This window comes from Cynoglossus semilaevis, chromosome 13 (genome assembly GCF_000523025.1).
Source record: "Cynoglossus semilaevis isolate Cse_v1.0 chromosome 13, Cse_v1.0, whole genome shotgun sequence".
NCBI classification, from domain to species: Eukaryota; Metazoa; Chordata; class Actinopteri; order Pleuronectiformes; family Cynoglossidae; genus Cynoglossus; species Cynoglossus semilaevis.
In genome coordinates, this window is record NC_024319.1 from 12,396,473 (window position 1) to 12,409,246 (window position 12,774).

The 12,774-nt window shown below is 39.9% G+C and overlaps 2 protein-coding genes across 3 annotated transcripts in view; one reads left to right on the plus strand and one right to left on the minus strand.

Moving 5' to 3' along the window:
* LOC103388629 (uncharacterized) overlaps positions 1-12,774 on the minus strand; it is a 143,259-nt gene that overhangs the window by 15,235 nt on the left and 115,250 nt on the right. The window contains exon 14 of the transcript XR_003051614.1: positions 9,552-9,672. The gene's annotated coding sequence lies outside the window, so the exon portion shown is untranslated. The remainder of the gene's footprint in view (positions 1-9,551; positions 9,673-12,774) is intronic.
* The window catches only part of zfpm2a (zinc finger protein, FOG family member 2a), a 118,635-nt gene that overhangs the window by 5,760 nt on the left and 100,101 nt on the right, over positions 1-12,774 (plus strand). The window lies entirely within an intron of this gene.

Sequence of the window (12,774 nt, forward strand, 5' to 3'; positions counted from 1 at the left end):
TAAACTACAACGTTACGGTTTCGCAGTATGTTTAAATGACAACTGTATATATTGTATATATTATAGTATATATTTTCTGGAAACATAGTGTGTTTATTTAATTCTACTACAATTTTACACCTCTGTCCTCAGACGTACTCCCTGCTGTTTATTTACATTTTATATCAATGTGAGCCCAGTGAGCCCCCGAGGCAACAATTGACTTTCAGTCTGCTTTAAGTTAATAGCCTTGTCTCTTTCTTGTAGGGATCAATATTGGTATTAATTAATCACCATTATCAAGAGCTGGATCTAGTTCCATTTGTTGTTACATCAGCAAAATATCAATAAAGAAAGTGGACTCCCTGATCGTCATGGCAACTTCATCTCTTAGGTCAAAGAGAGTTTATCTTATCTTGCTGCTGAGAGTGGCAAACTGCTCAGGAATCTAGTTTAGACTCAAAGATCATCGATTCCGGCTGATTTTCACCCTCACTTTGTTGTTTCGGGAGAAGAAAAAAAAAAGAGAAAACACAGAGAGGCAGCATTCTAATCACAACAGAGATGTAAGATTTAAATATTGATGTGCATAGGCCACTACAGCAAAGAGGGCCTCTGGTCCAGCTTTTGTTCAAGTACGTCCTTTTAAGACCCAGACAAAGCTTTGATTATCAGAGGTGTCACCGTGGAGTATGTCTGTATAGCTGACAGTGTGGGACTGGAAGGGAGATCAGTTTCCTGCAGCCACCGTCATAGAATATTAAGAGCACACTCTACATCCTGTTATTTCTACAGGTCACAGCCTGCACTGGGGCCACAGTCAGCTCGTCAATATTCTCATCATGCCACGATCTGAGAAGGTCAATCCATATATATTGTGGTTACTGTTATGAGAAGAAACCAAACATATATCTTTAAACATATAAATTTTTACTGTGATATCACAAGATACCAGGAAGAAAATTGCAGGTAACAATTTGAATAACTATATAAAAGTTAGCATATGAAGGGGGGAATGAAATGATACAAATTCAGAAAAATGTTAAATGTCATTCAGTAGCCATAGTTTATCCAAATATAAAAATTGCATCTTATTTTGCCCAAAATGACATGCTCAATCGGAAAGTGCTTAAAGTTAGCCAAAAATAGCTTTAAGCGGCTAAAAATACAACAAATTAAAATCACATAAGAGACATTAAAAAATGAGAAAAATAGTATTGGAGTAGCAAGTATACTTTATACTTTCTGAAATAAAATAATAAAATATTATTAACTATTAATTTCAGTTGCATTGTTTAGCTAGCAAAGGTTTTGAACTCTATTCAATAGAAATCTGTTCATTCTTAATGCATGCAGAGCAGACAGTGGAGTCTCCTACTCTGGTGGGAAGTTGGGTCTGGACTCTGAGCTATTTGGGCAACAGCGGGCCCGGGTGCTGGGATGAACCTCATCATGCAGCAGAATGCTCCTAGGGGTTTTAGCAGAGTGCAGGGCCACTGTCTGCTTTTTTTCTTCTTCCTCCTTTTGCCTCCGGGACACAATTGCCTCATTTAACATTCTCTATTTGGCCCATGCCAAGAGGGGAAATAGCCAGGGTGAGTAAGAGAGGCCGCCACACATCATGAATTCTTCTTTCATTTAACTTCCTCAGTCCCTTTTCACCTTGGTGATGCACATGGATAACGAATGGAGATATTGCTCAATTAAGAGGATTTCTGATGTCGCTCCAGAGGCGTTGCAGTTATTTATGTGCCATGCAAAGGCTTTGATGTATCATAGATATTGACTTCATTACATTTGTTTGAATGTTTCCCATTTTTACAGACGGCTAAAAAAAGACCACAGCAACGATTGAACACGCAGAAATCTAGTAAAATCAAATTAGTTGTCCCCTGAGTCACAGTTAGGGGCCGCTACAAGTATACAGTGGTCAAGATGATTCTCGGTGGGGAAACAAGAATTAAAAAGGAGAGTGGAGGGAGTGGGAGAAGGATCAGCTTATAGAGAGATATTACAAAGATATGTAGTGTTGTTTGATGGGAGAATATAGTTGTGAAGTATAGAGTTTCTACAAACCAGCTCTGCAGTATCTAACCCAGAGAAGAGAGCATCACTTCTTCCTGTTCACCAACGACTGACTGCCGGCTTTGTTAGTCTTCTGCTGTGCCGATATAAATACATTTAAACCCACATGTGGATTTTTTCCAGTTTAATTAGACATACAGTATAAAACCCAAAGATTTGCGTGGAAACCGTCAAAAACGACACAAGAAATTTGACATACCCTGGACAAGAAAAAAGGAAAGAGATTCCTCTGGAAAATGACTCATTTTTTTTGCATCACTGACCAAATACAGGGAAAATATTACGTAAAAGTACGAGTTTGACTTTGCCCACATAAAGTACTGATTGTTTCAGTCAGAAACTGAAATGGTGATGTCCATACGGTGAAGAGAATGATTGTCGTTGAACACAGTTTTCATAAGTTTGCGGCGGAGAAAGTGACACCATATAATAGCGGTTTGGTCCAAATCTGGGGCTTGGCAGGAATTACAGAGGCTGTTGGTGGGCGGGAGGGTTGCAATGTGATGCAGAACTTTGCACGGGGATGAAATGCAGCAGGCTTCTGCGGCCGAAGAATAGGTGGCAACAGAGGATTAAGCAACAAGCTTTTCGGTTCAATTTGTACATCAGCATTTCCTACCAGACGAAGGACACAAAACACTCCTCATCTGGAGGCTTGGGTGGAAAATCACTAATGGCAAAGCTTTGTAAACAGATAAACATTTAATGTCAAATATGCTGAGAATATAAAACAAACTTCAAAAACATGCTAATACTTTAAAGAGGCTGTGTTTTGATTTGCACCGTTGCAAAGCTGGTAAAGCTGTTGACAGCGCAGCTTACACACCATGTGATCTGAGGCCGTATCTGCCTGTATGTGATTAGCAGGGAGGGAGTCCTGCTGCAGGAATAGCCACGCTGGATTTGTGGTCCAATTGGAAGAGGTGGATGACGATCGATTGAATTTGGGCAAATTATGCAAATCAGGTTAGACGAGACGTGAGTGTTTAGTGTGTCATTTTGGATGGTGACGTAAATAAAGGCTGACGTGTTGAAAAGACCAGATCGCCTGCTTTGTTTTATCCCCAATACAAAGTGAACGTGTGAGTAAACATCCAAGGAGAAACACAGACACTATTATTCCAGAATCAGCCCATTTCCTCGTGTTTTATTTCAGAAAATGCTTATCTGGTAATTACTAAAAACTGTTGACACTGAGCAAGTGCTATAGCCAACTAAAATGCCTTTTTGTCTTATGATATCAGATTGGATTTTTATCTCATGTTCATGCAATCCTGCATTCCTGGAACCCAGAGATAACTGCCTCAAAGCCCTTATTTCTAGCATGACTGTGGAAGAAAGAGTCAGCCATTAAGACCTGCCTTTATTTCTGTGGTAAAAACCCACATGTTCAGTGCAGAAATGTTAGCGTGACATTGGTTTTAGAAAAGCCATAAAGACCAGTTAATGCCGCAATTTCTCTTTCATTTACGGCCAGCAAAAATTGAATTTGTGTTCAATATTAAAATGCTGGAAAAGAGACATTGTTGACGCGTGACCTTTTGTCAAACATCAATAATTCAAGACCCCTTTTATCGACTCGTCAACATATAATATTTACTTTAATACATTACCTCTGTACAGGCTTCATCAAGGAAGCCTTTTTTTTAACTTTCCATACAGAAACAAATAGACAAATATCAAGGTCAACGTTATTACCCCATAGTCTTAGCCAAATTTAAATTAGGGTCTTTTGGGGCTACATATTCCTCGTGGATATCTCTTTTGCTGTTAATTTATTTTCAGATATTTGTAATTTTACAATTAGTATGTCCCACTCATTACAGATGTTACTGTAAGTTACTGTATTTACATTTTATTCTCAGGTCTTCACAGCCAGCCATTGCAAGTTATTATTTATGGTATTTATTTATTTTTATTATTTATATTTTCTTTTCTATTCTGTGCCTAAATAATACATATAAAGTGACTGTAGTTGTAGTGTAATAATAAGTGATTTCTAAAGCGGGTGAATTTGTTTTCTACGCAATTAAGTAAAGATAAATCAAGTCCATGAAAATGTATAATAAAACTCAAAAAGAGCAAATCATTTAAATATATTACAGTATTTATAGGGCTAATAATTACCATCTGCCCTGCTGTGTATACACACACACACACACATACACACACATGTATCTATGCCATAAGGAAACACAATAACAACTGGGTCAAACGATAAGCTTAGACTAAAAAAATAATAATAATCTGATTGATTGATGTCTGCTGGCTTTGTCACCATCATCATGTCAGTTGACAGGGAGTTTGGGATCAGATGATTTCACTCTTTAGATTGAGGTCGAGGGAAAGCTAGGCAAATATGAAGGACACATAGGTCAACGGCTTCTTCCCTCCTCTCTGTATCTATCTCTCGCTGGCAATAGCTTGCTTTGACAATCTGTAATATGTTGCTGAGCTTTGTGGCGACGGGACACATGGTCGTAGTTTGTACAGTAATATCCCCTTTGCAGTAATCTCTCAAGAAATGATTGAAAGTGCTGGAGGAATCTGGTACGAGCCGGGAACTGTTGACATCATCAACTGCTGTGGACTGGCAGATGTCTCCTGACTTGTTTGAACTGAAATTTTCCCATGGGATCCAAAAAGTTAAACAACAGCCTTGACTTGCAGTGAATCTGTTATTGTAAGCAGGATCTGATAAGACAGCAGCATATTATGAGTTTGTGTAGCAAAGAGGCCAAAATGGAATCTCCAGCAAGCGTCTCTGTCTGTGGTTTCGGAAAAAGGCGAATGTGGAACAGCGACAAAGGATGATTGGATGCATATTGTAAATAAACACCCAAGTCTTTCACGAGCTGCCTCCTGCTCTCACTCCCTCCATAAAGATGTTCCATACAACTTTTTTATCTACTCCGACTGCTTGGATCATGCATCACTGAGATGAAGTAACAAGACTTGATCAAGATTTGACTTTGTCCTACAAAGTATAAGAGCAACACTTGGATTAGCTTTTACCAAAGCAATGTTTTGTTTTTTTTTTCTTTTCGGGGGTTTTTGACAACTGTAAAATTGCCAGTGTTTGCCCTTTCTCCCTTTAGCTTTTGTTAGGCAGCTGAAATTTAATAAGATGGGTCTTCAGTGATCACATTGATGACATTTAGTGTCTTGAATTCTCTTAGAGTTCATCGGAGACTTAACAGACATGTCCATTAGCTTTGTGCAGGGGCCCCTTTCAAGATCAAGGTCTCACTTGGAATGAAGTGTCTATGCAAATGCATGTCAGAGTCTACCATTGTGATTCACTTGTTTAAATCAAGTTTCTTATTGAAATAAATGTAGCCTCCTTTGAGAGCCACTACTCAAACAATTAAAAAGGATAATCCGAGACAATTCCTACCCAAATGATACCGGACATCATTTAGGGAAATAGACAACAACTCTTTTGGTTGATATGACAACCTTCTTGTCAAAGACTCAGGGCGAATAAAAGGGATTTGTAATTACCATAATTATCTCTTATATGTTTTCACCTAATGATGTCAATTAAATGCCTGAGGCTTCATTTAGAGGCTGCCTCGCTGTAGGTTGGCATGCATAGACTAATAATACAGCATGTTACATTACACAGTGCACAAGTAATGAACTTCTTTCATCAGAGATGCTTATCACGCCGCGCTTCTAGGGGAAAAGCCAATATATGCTCGCTTTTTGTGACTCTTGGATTATAACAATTCTCATAGTCCCCACTTATCTTTCAAATTTTCTCCACATGTGATTTCAACTCAATTGGCTTCATGTCTAAACAGGACAGCTCCCTAATCTGGACTGCTGTTCATTTCATGTAAAACATCCCATTTTGTGGCTTAGGCTGGTGGCTGTTTAATCGTTATATAATTCATGGCCCTCTTCCTTGATTTTCCTAGTGGCAATTTATTCAAATTACCCCATGTTTATACATTTCTTGTCTCCTTTCATTCAAAACGGTTGCCCTTCAGAAGTTCAAAGTCATATCTCCACAACCTCTGGTAAATTTTTTTGATCGACAGGAAAGGAAAAGCTACAAGCTGCATCCCTACTAAAGTTAGTACACTTCCTGGAAATGCTAAAAGAAAAAGTAGTTCTTTTAAATATAAACTCATTTCTGCAGTTTTGCTGCATAAAATCTTAACCTGTGCAACACTTGTGGTTCTCTTTGTTATTTCTCCTTTAAATGATGCACCATACACTGCTGAAATGATACAGCTCTGAACAGCAGCCGAGACAGTCAAGTACACGTGCACACTCTTTATCTACAAAGCTATGATTTTGAAATATGTGCGGAAAGATGCCTGGGATTGTCCTGCTATAAAAATCCATATTGTGAGAAGTGAGAAGATGTATCATTCTAGGAGTATATGTTTCTATACTTTTTATAGAGTATAAAGAAGCCCTGATGCCTGTCTACTGAAGCCTGACCTTTGAACCTGCTCATAGCAGTTCAAAAAGATTGTTTTATTTCAGTGAAATGTATCAACTCTTTTGATAATGTGGTTCCTAACTCACTGTAAAGCAGCAGAGGAAGTGTTGGTGCACGTCCATCTGTGTCTCCAGGTCAAGTCCAGACACTGAACTGATCAGAAGTGCAGATAAAGCACTCTAACAGTGCACACCTCAGCAGAGACGGCATTTCAGACATCATGGCTGATGCTCTGCTCTTCCACCAAGGCCCCTCAGACCTGTATGTTGCCCTGCTCCTGTGGTTTCTTCGGTCTTTGTCTGCCACCTATCAGCATATCAGCAGTGTCTCTGAAGCTCAGTTGTATAATGCACCATTTATGGCTTTGTGGAAAGAGACGGTGGTCGGGCAGCGGAATCGCTCCAGGCCTTCCCCTCTGTGAGTGGATTAAAGCCGGCCTGCTTTAGCACACTCTACCCTAGTGTGAAATCAGCCCTGCTTTCAGCCCTGGTGACGAGTCTTTCTCTCTCTCCCTCACTCTCTCTCCCTTTCTCTCTCTGTTTCTTCACCACCGCGAAAAGCTTCTCCCGGCCATCTGTGAAATGTGGAAACTCTGTGTCTAAGTTGACTTTAGATCCCATCCTCTCCGTCAAGCCGAAGCCAGGAAGCAAATGGGCAGGCAGTCGGTGGAGAGGAGTTTGGGAGGGAGAGGGGAGAGAGGAGGAGGAGGAGGACGTGGAGAAGAAGGGTGGTGGTGTTTGGGGATCAGCTCACTGATGTCGTGCCGTGTGTGCAGGAACCCTGCCTGTTCTCCGCAGGCAAGTTGGAGGAGGGTCCAGGCCTGGGTGCCGGCCGAGGGATCTCTGGTTCCTGCTTGCAGGTCCAAATCCCCCCTCTGTGTGTATCTGTGTGTAGGCGAGGCAGTGGCACAGCTCCCATGAGCCCCTGCCCAGTCCTTTGAAGATAAGATGGTGATACAGAGTCCCTTTCGGTACGTCGCTAACCAGTGGTCTTTGTGTGACACACATGCCTCTCTCTGTTGGAGCCTGCAGCTAAAACACCTATGGTCTTCAGTGAAGCGAGTTTGACCTGTGGCTGCATGGCTGCAGGTCGAATTAGATTATGAATGGTTGACAAAATTGCAGATAATATGTTTAGGATATTTCTCTTTCTTTTTTCCACAATTTCATGCCGATAATGCGGAGTTCTGCTGTGGTTGATATAGCATGTCTATTTGATTTTCCTCCAATGATAAAAATGGCTCAGTGTTCTCTTGAAACACTTGGTACGGACTTTTTTTCTCTTCTTCTCTTCTTCTTGGTAACAAGTTGTCATCTTTAACTTCTGCTGATTTCTCTGCTATCAGCGCTCTATTGCTCTTCATCATGACAGCTTTTTAAACATGTTTCTCTGCTGCTTTTAAAACCTGATTTTGTGGCACTCCGGGGCCAATTCTCCCACTTCTGGCTCTCAACTGCGGCTTTTCTTACATGAAAAACCATCATAATCAGGGTTTTGATTTATGAACCCAATACTCCATTCACCCTCTTTTTTTCTTTCTTTTATCCCGCGGCTTTGGGGTTGAATTCGGTGCATAATGTCTTGTGATTGCATGGCATTATGGTGGTTTGGAAGGCAGAGTCAAAAGTCCAGCCACGCGTCATCTTTCCATAGACAATGTGAATGTCTGTGTGGCTCCCAGAGCTAATCAGGGATGGGGCGTTGATTGCTTTTTGATATCCCTCCAACATGGATGAGGTCCTGCATACACCAGCTAATTAGAATGTACTTACAGTGCGTGTGTTTATGTGTGACAGACCCCCACATTTCTGATTAGATCCTCAGCCTGAGTGTCTCTACCCACACTCAATGAAGGCTTTATGAAATTCCCAAGAAAAAAAAATCTACACAGGCCAAGGCTGGGCCATGTGTGTGTGTGTGTGTGTGTGTGTTTTATGTCTTGGAATATTGGTGAGGCAAAAAAGAAAGGGAAATGCATAACGACAGGTCCTGAGTTGTTTCAGGACTTGGGCGAAAATGTAACTTTGAAACTCGTTTATAAACATCACAAACAGTGAAAATCTGTTGACAGCTGTAGAATTCCACTATGAATTGTAAACTTGTTGAGAAGAAACCTAGTGGCTTCTGCTCCAGGCCACACTGTGAGACCAACTTTTACACAGTGGGAGGGGAAGTTGCTTTAATTCCACTACAATCACAGAAAGAAGGGTGTGGGTTGTGGATGCAGCCTAGCAATTTAAATGCAGGGACGGGCAGTCAGACCAAACATTTAGACTATTACTTGCTCAAAATATTATGACAAGTGCAGTGTAACTTAAACATCTTCATAATGAGTTTAGGAAAAAACAGTAAGCTCTGTTTCCCCTTTGGTTGCTCAGTCACCAATTTTTACCCCCTGGTGACAGAATTAGGAATTTCCCTCAACATTTCAACTGAAGAAAGTACTTGGAAATATCAGTTGTTGGCATGGTCCTTAATAAAACTGTGAAGTACAGACTTTGCAGGATAAAATGCTTTCATTATGTCTGGTTATGCCTGGTATTGCTTTATTTTATAATTCATTGTTAACATGTGACGTTGTATTTGTAATGATATTTTGAGAACATTTATAGACGAAAGGCACAGTCTCAAGGCCTGTCCTGCTAACTTTCTTTCACAAACTCAACTGTTTTCACAACAAGCAGGACAAATCTGTCTGCGATAGATTATAGATGTTTATACCTGTTTGTAATGACAGATACTGAATACAGCAAGTACTGTACAGCACTGATGCTAACAGTAAAACAGGTAAAATCCAAGACCTAAACTATATTTGGTAATACGTATATGAATGGTTTATAGTTTTTACTTTAATTTTAGTAAAAGCTATATGACAATATATGACAATTCAACTGTAAAAATAATAAAGTCAATACATGTCATAGCTGGCCAACACCGACATGAATTGAAACTCCATTGTCAGTTTCTCCACTCTAAACACCAGGCAGTGAACCAGGTCACTCGGGTCAATACAACAAAGTTGCAGCCTTACCTTTCAGAGTGAATGGGCTCCTTCCATCAGTGGAGAGCTGCTCTGTCTGCTTCGGTTCATCAAGGTCTCTTTTATCTTGACTGGCCAGGCCCATGACCCGAGCACTGATAGTCCAATAAGCCTGTGGGGAGAATGAGCAGGTCAGTGTGGAGACTGAAACAGAACTTAACTGGGTTAACTTTGCTTCGCCCCCTAACTTTGTGTGTGCCTTGACTTTTGCACAAGTGTTTATTGATTCTCTGACTCTGACATGAGCCACTGCTAAACTGGTCAAAAGGTTTACTGAACAAACAAATGAATATTTACTGAGGTGCCCTGACATGCGTATCATAAATTACATGCAAATTCATCTTTCAAGGGTTCAATGGGGTTAAAAAAAGGTAAATCAATTTATTCTAAAAGACAGAAACAGAAGAGAAAAAAAGTGCATTGGTTGATGGGTTTCCTTTTCATAGGAGGGAGGGAAAAACTGCTCTGAAATCTGTGTAATGCCAAACATGAAAAGCTCTTTTAGACTGCACCACTCTGTCTCAACTCTTTCTGAAACGGTTCTATTTCCACAAGTCTGTTGAAACTGAGGTTAAAATGACTTTTTGACCACTTCATTTCCTGCGACATGGCAGAAAATGTTTGAATTCAAATGAATGGGAAACGTCTCAATGTGGAACACCCCCCCCCACCCCCAAATTATTTGCAACCTCAGAAGTGAATTAGAATTATAATCCAGCTTCATTCTCAGTTTTTCCCGTTCGAAGTTGACTAGATTTTCAAAAGTTCAAAAGTTTGTTCCCCATCGCAGTGATCTCATCTGACTAAAAGCCCTCAAAGTGAACTATTCCTTACCCTACGATTGTGTAGATGATAACAGTAATGAAAGCTTCACTTTGTTTGAGACACATTTTCAACATCACAACTCACTCAGGAGGGGAGGTGGGGGGTGAGGATAAAAAAGCAACACAAGTTAAACTACTGGCCTTGGTTAATCTGTTCACTAGTGATACTGCAGCTTTGGTGTTTGACGTGAATCGGATAGAGCCTAAATTCTTAAGAACGGAGAAGTAGGAGGAGAGGAAAGGATTGAAACAAACTTGGGCGAACAGAGTGCAGGGTGGGGACAGATTGGAACATCAGGGAGTGGCAGAACGCCTGAGCTCAGACCTGCTGGGGTGTGATCTCACCAAAGCATCAAGTTTTGGCCCAAATATCTTTTAACCCCCTAAAGTAAAAAGTGACAGAGGGTGGAAGAAAGAGAGACCTGCAGAATGAGAGTGAGAGAAAGAAGAGGGAAAGGGGTAACCAGTGCCAGACAAACACGGACCCCATCCAAAAACACTGCCCTCCTCCCACACATTTTATATTAGAGCCAAAATACTTCTGATATTATTTATAATAATTAAAACATTTGTTAAGATTTTAGTAAGAACGTAACATTTTGACAACAATATTTCTAAAAGGTAATAGAGCGTAATAGAGGCCACAAGGTCAGATAGTGGTTGGTACTCCAGCCTTACAGGAAGAAGGTCATCGATTTGAACCTCAGCAGTAACTGAAGGGGTTCTTGTCACAAACACACTCCAAATTCAAAAATCAAAAATATGGAATATTTTAAAAAAATGAAGATAAAATGGGAAAATAAAATTAATTTTGATTTTGTGAACTCATAAATTTAGGAAATGTGACTTTACTCTTTAACAATGCTCCACCGTGGGTGTTGCTTTTACTGGAGTGGACAAATCTCTGTGGATTTTGCCCTGTGCCAATTCTGAGGGCATTTTCTTTGTGAAGAAAATGGAAACTGCTCCTTGCTTGTGGTGGAGGTGCATGTGGGCGGGTTAGAGGAGAGCCTGTGAGGCTGTGGAGACCCTGGCGTTATCAGCACCAGATGCAGGTTTGACTTCAGACTTCCAGAGGAAGGTATAGAGAGACGAGAGAGAAGGAGGGAAATTAATGAAAGCCATAAAAGCCAGCAGGATAAATAATTAGCCAACTGCTCCTCAGATACGTCCCTTAATTTGCAGCCACAAATACAGTCTGCTCTGCAAAGTTTGTTTGTCAAAACTGCAGCCTGACGCCTTATTCATTTTGTTGTTTTTCCTGCATGCGTGTGCATTTTTGAGATTCATTTGTGGGTGATATTGCCGTCTGCAGCTCTTTATTATACGTATCTGAATAACAGCTACCTCTGTCCTGCCACCAATAATTGGCTGAACTTGTACCTGCTTCGTCTAAATGTGAGCAGCTGAAGGAAGAATAAAAAACAAGACAATTCGGTTATAATACCATTTTTCATAAATCATCTGAATGAGCGGGTGTCATATTTGTGTCCACCTTTTTGTTTGGAGTAATCAGAACATACAGCTGTTCTATAGCTCAGCTCTCAGAAACAGTGTGGGCTGCTAAAATACAACATGTTCCTCTGTACAGATGGAGAAACGTAGCCCTGATTTACCCACGTTCAACCAGTGATGACACTGTGTACCGCACCGATTGCCCTCATCGGGATCACAGCTCTGTTTTTGCGCTGCGTTTGAGGACATTGTGTCAGTGTACTGTGTGTGTTTATCTGCAGTGTTTACATGCAGTTCACTCCCTGAGGATTTTGTATTATTGTTGTCACACCATGTGAAGCACAGCCACTTGGATTGTTCTGAAAAACACCAGTGGAAGATTTGAAAAGAGCGGTGCAATCACTGAAAGACTGACATTATCCACCGCTCTTTGATTGCTATTCATGTGTTCGCTCTGAGTAATCTTCCCCTCTAATCTTATTCACAGATATAAATAAACAACTAATGCTCTAAATTAGTGACAGACAGCACATGAGTGAACATCCAGAGGATTATGGAAATTTTTAAGAAAAAAAAAAACATTATGTTTTATTTAAAAAACTGACTTTGTATTAGAATCATCCTTTTATTTATTTATTTTTATTTTTTATTGTTAACAGAATAGTATGTTTTGGAGGTAAGTTGGCTGATTATACTTCTGTGTGATTATTTTCCTAGCAAAATTTTGTTCCACATGATAAATATACACCAATAAATCTCTTACAGCAATATTAGAATTTTCAAAAAAAAAAATTAAAAAATATAATTATTATTATTATTTTGTTTTCACTGCTATAATTGCAATAATGCAATAATTTTTAATTTACCGAATCCATTGAATTTGATTTGAGAATAAATGTAAATTTACCTTGATAAATAAAAGTTTGAGACAAAGT